The sequence below is a fragment of the Colobus angolensis genome, unplaced genomic scaffold (genome assembly GCF_000951035.1).
Source record: "Colobus angolensis palliatus isolate OR3802 unplaced genomic scaffold, Cang.pa_1.0 Scaffold249, whole genome shotgun sequence".
NCBI lineage: Eukaryota > Metazoa > Chordata > Mammalia > Primates > Cercopithecidae > Colobus > Colobus angolensis.
In genome coordinates this window covers 1,018,829-1,024,104 of record NW_012115699.1, presented here as the reverse complement: position 1 = coordinate 1,024,104, position 5,276 = coordinate 1,018,829, and the positions used below count along the sequence as shown (strand labels likewise).

General features: G+C 42.9%; 1 pseudogene across 1 annotated transcript; it reads left to right on the top strand.

Annotated features, from left to right (window-relative positions):
• Positions 1-255: 255 nt before the first annotated feature.
• On the top strand, positions 256-727 carry LOC105514614 (annotated as a pseudogene). Its single transcript, XR_001002205.1, has one exon. The product of XR_001002205.1 is annotated as a 60S ribosomal protein L23-like (transcript).
• Positions 728-5,276: the final 4,549 nt, after the last annotated feature.

The window sequence follows — 5,276 nt, the reverse complement described above, 5'->3', positions numbered from 1 at the left end:
GATACTAAACACTCTACAGTGTGCAGGCTTGGACTAAAAGGCCAGCAGCAGCCCCGTCAGGAAATACTCATAGTGCAAGATATGACTCGCCATTTTTAGAGGCAGTTTTTTTTAGAATAACAAGACCAAGTACATAATGTTTATCTGTAAAGTATAATTTTTTCAAATTCTTCTATAGTATTCATTTTTAAATCTCATAGAACTCTTGTCTTCTAAGTTTCACACTTTAGAAAACCTCTAGAATAGCTCTTTCCGGTGTTCAAGATGTCGACGCGAGGATGTGGTGGGTCCTCTGGTGCGAAATTCCGGATTTCCTTGGGTCTTCCTGTAGGAGCTGTGATCAATTGTGCTGACAACACAGGAGCTAAAAAACCTGTATATCATCTCCGTGAAGGGGATCAAGGGACGGCTGAACAGACTTCCCGCTGCTGGTGTGGGTGACATGGTGATGGCCACAGTCAAGAAAGGCAAACCAGAGCTCAGAAAAAAGGTACATCCAGCAGTGGTCATTCGACAATGAAAGTCATACCGTAGAAAAGATGGCGTGTTTCTTTATTTTGAAGATAATGCAGGGGTCATAGTGAACAATAAAGGCGAGATGAAAGGTTCTGCCATTACAGGACCAGTAGCAAAGGAGTGTGCAGACTTGTGGCCCCGGATTGCATCCAATGCTGGCAGCATTGCATGATTCTCCAGTATATTTGTAAAAATAAAAATTTTAAACCCAAAAAAAAAAAAAAAACCTCTAGAATAGAGATTAAGAGCAGACACTGCTAGGTTTGAATCTCAACTCTAGCGCTTAAAATTTTTGACCTCCAGAAAGGGACTCAACATCTCTGAGCTTCCTAACACAAGGTAGATAGTGGCTAACTCACTGAGATATTGTGTGTATTGTCAGGAGGACTAAAGGCAGCAATATCTATAAGTTGCCTTGCACAGTGTCTGGAAATCTGGATGTTACGAGGAGGTGGCCATTGTAGCCAATGTGGCCCAAGCAGTTTGGGTGTGGGAAATGATGATGTAATGGGTGGAGGGGAAATTAGGGACAGGGCATGGCTTCTTGAAGAATACAGACACCTGAGACACTGAAAGGCAGAGAAGATTGAGAAGGGGAGAAGGGGAGAAGGACAACAGGTGAGATGGAGGATGATGGGGAAGTGATCTGGATGAGAAGATCTGGAACGCATTATTCCTATCCCATTGCAATCTGAGGACTGACTCAGCTCCCACACAGATTCTCTTGAGGAAACATCTCTCTTCATACCTCCCCCTACTTCTATCCTTCATCTCCTTTGTGAATCCAGTGCCAGTCCCAAAGGAGACACAGAAACCCATTCTTTTGGTCTCATGTGGGCCTGCCTCAGATGATTCTTCCTCTCCTGGAGGGAGAGGGCAGAGTCTCACCAACGTCTAGCCAAGCCCTTTCCCTAGCCTCTCTTGGAGGTCATCTCAGGGCCCCCTGCTCATATTGTGAGGTCAGGAGCAGGGATGGGACAAGAACAGGGAGTCTAAGCACATGGAGAATTGGCTTCTACTCAGTGGTTTTATTTGTGTGTTTGCTTGACAATGTTAACTATCTTGACAAGAATTCTGCAAAGTTACTTCAGACCACTTCCTTGGGCAGAAGACTGTGTTTTGGCCTGAGTTCCCCACACTGGCCATGAGTAGCGTTCTTATGTTCTGGAGGCAATTAGTGTGCCAGTTGCATAATAAAGAGCGGTACTCTGGGTCAAGGAGGCAGAGCCATGGGAAAGACTGTTTCTTGGCACTGATCCCCATGCAGGCCATTGAAGGCTTGGTAAATACTTGTTGACTCTCCTTTTTTATTGATTTTGTGCTAGTTGTAGTAAGTCCCAACTTTACAAGTCAAGTATTCATTCCACCCGCACTTTAATAAAAGGCAACATCCCCCTGTTACCCTCATCCTCTTTGCCTCCTTCTCCATAAAAAATATTCAGAAATAGGGTAAGAGTTGCCCCTGTTTTGGTCTCACCCATGCCTTTCTATCATTCTCAGTGTCCTGTCCAGGCACTTCCCCAGAGACAGCAGCTCTCTGAGAAGGTGAGTTACAGCTGCCAGTCATGGCCAGTAGAGCACATCTCTGTCCTGTGCTTTTGGATGTTACTTTTTTTTTTTGGCAGATTTTCTTGGCTGAATTTTGACATCTGTCCCTGGCTAAATGCTGAACTCTCCAATTGGTCCCCTTGATCGGTACATGTGGGGTGATTGAACTGTGGTGTCATTTGGTTTGTTTAGAAAAGACAAAACTAAAGCCATGCAACTATTCCTCCTTTTCTGAAGTCACACCCTGGAATTATTGGTCACGCAACATTATTTATAGAAGAACCTAGGCCTTTCATATTGATAAGGTCTCCAAAACCTATCTTTCCACGCAAAATTTTATCTTTGCATTTGTGCTATGGATTCAGTAATAAGGGAGGCAGTAACCACTCTCTTCAGGAGCAAGTGCTGTGATAGATTAATGATGTCTGTCCTGAAAGCAGAATGCAGAAGCAGCAACATGCATGCCATGTATTTGTCATTCCTGGTCTATAACCAACTGGATTATGGAATTGCTATTTCTATTACTCCTAGGGTCAGAGGTCAGCCCAGTGTATCTGTCCTTGGAATCTACAATTACCTTTGAAAGAAATCTGTTTCTACCTGGATGAGTATATCCCATATCTTCATGCTACTCAACTTCTTGCAACCAATCAAGAAATATTTACTGAGCCCCAACTATATGCCAAATACTATTCTAGGACAAAATAGCAGTGAAGAAGAAAAAAAAGATCCTGCCTTCATGGATCAGAGTTCCTACAGCAGGCAAACAAAAAACAAACAAATACATACATAAGAGGTAATAGTGTTTTGAAGAAATGGACATACTAATGGGATAAAAAGAGTGACTAAAAAGGATTTTGTTGTTTGTTTTTAAGATGAGACACTATGACATGTTTGTAAGACAACAGAATTGTTGCATAGAATGAGAAATTGGTGATTCAGAAAAGAGAGAGGATAATTACAGCAACACCAAGAGGCCCGTTTCTCCTCTAAACACTCTTTCTGTACCAGAGAGCAGTTTTCTTCTCTCTAATTGATCCCTTTGCAGTCTGTGGCCATCAGTTTTTCTGTGCCTCCAGGGTTATTTTTCCACCATAAATGCCATGCCTGTCAGCTTCTCAGGAAAAGCCAGGCCTCAGAACATGAGATACCCTTGTATCAAGCACCTTCATATAAGTTTAGCTATTTTTCCATTCTCTGGACTATTTGTGTGTTCTTTTTTTTTTGAGACAGAGTCTCGCTCTGTGGCCCAGGCAGGAGTGCAGTGGCCGGATCTCAGCTCACTGCAAGCTCCGCCTCCCGGGTTTACGCCATTCTCCTGCCTCAGCCTCCCGAGTAGCTGGGACTACAGGCGCCCACCACCTTGCCTGGCTAGATTTTTGTATTTTTTTAGTAGAGACGGGGTTTCACCGTGTTAGCCAGGACGGTCTTGATCTCCTGACCTCGTGATCTGCTCGCCTTGGACTCCCAAAGTGCTGGGATTACAAGCATGAGCCACCGCACCCATCCCAGGGAGCCTTTAAGCGAACTGCCCTAGAGGAAGAGGACCAAGTGCCAGGAAGGCTCAAAAGAAAGAATGTCAAGAAATACCTACAGGAAAAAGGAACTAAGGCAGGAAAGATTTTAATCCTTTACTGATTCTACCACTGTAGCCCACTTGTCTCCCTGACTTTGAACTCTCTCAAAGCTCCTCTTTTTCTCCTCCTCTTCTCTTTCTTTTTGCTCTTCCCTCTCCTCTTCCAAAGTGTGTGTGGCAAGGTCTGACAGACAGATTCACTGGCTCTTCTAGAGATGTAAGTATGCCTTCAACATAAAGCTGACAGACTGCAATTGATAGAACAATCAAATGTCCAACTATTGAATGTTACTTCTTGAGCAATGCCTCCCAAAAGGGTCATTCATATTTTCTTACCCTTACATTCTAGCTCTGAGATTATGGTCTGGATCCCTGAGACCTGTGCCTCCTCACAAGGCACTTGTTTGTGATTCTTCAATGGAGGAATAGGTAGGAAGAGTTCTTTAGGCAGCCAGGTACAAAATAAGCTCATTTAGAAGCCTCCTATTCTCTATGGGTCAGAATATTAATTGAAAATGTTTCCTTATTCAGTGAGGAAGAAAGAAAAATCCTTTATAAATCATGCTGCTATAAAGACACATGCACATGTATGTTTATTGTGGCACTATTCACAATAGCAAAGACTTGGAACCAACCCAAATGTCCATCAATGATAGACTGGATTAAGAAAATGTGCCACATATACAACATGGAACACTATGCAGCCATAAAAAGGGATGAGTTCATGTCCTTTGTAGGGACATGGATGAAACTGGAAACCATCATTCTGAGCAAATTATCGCAAGGACAGAAAACCAAACACCGCATGTTCTCACTCATAGGTGTAAATTGAACAATGAGAACACTTGGACACAGGATGGGGAACATCACACACCGGGGCCTGTTGTGGGATGGGGGAAGTGGGGAGGGATAGCATTAGGAGATACACCTAACGTAAATGACCAGTTAACAGGTGCAGCACACCAACATGGCACATGTATATATATGTAACAAACCTACACATTGTGCACATGTACCTTAGAACTTAAAGTATAAAAAAAAGAAAGAAGAAAGAAAGAAAGAAAAAAAGAAAGAAAGAAAGAGCCTTCCCCCATGGATCACAGTTCCTAGAGTAGAAAGGCAAATAATAAATAAACAAATATATATTAATACATAAGAACATTTCAAGCAATGATGCTTTGTAGAAATGGACATACCAATGGGATAAAGAACAACTAAAGAGGATTTTGTTGTTTGCTTTTAAGATGAGAGAGACACTAGGACACGCTTGTAAGACAGGGGAATTGCTGTATAGAATGAGAGATCAGTGATTTAATTCTCATTGTCCAAAGCACTCTTCTGTTTCTTTGCCTTGCGTCCTGACCCTAACCCATGTTAATTAGTCAGGTGAAATATATTTTTGGTGACCTCTTTGGGTCAATTTGAATTCTATCAGGTGCCAGTTACATAAAAGCAAGCCACCATATTTGTCAGTGTATTAATTTCTTTTTTTCTTTTTTTTTTTTTTTGAGACGGAGTCTCGCTCTGCCGCCCAGGCTGGAGTGCTGTGGCCGGATCTCAGCTCACTGCAAGATCCGCCTCCCGGGTTCACGCCATTCTCCTGCCTCAGCCTCCCGAGTAGCTGGGACTACAGGCG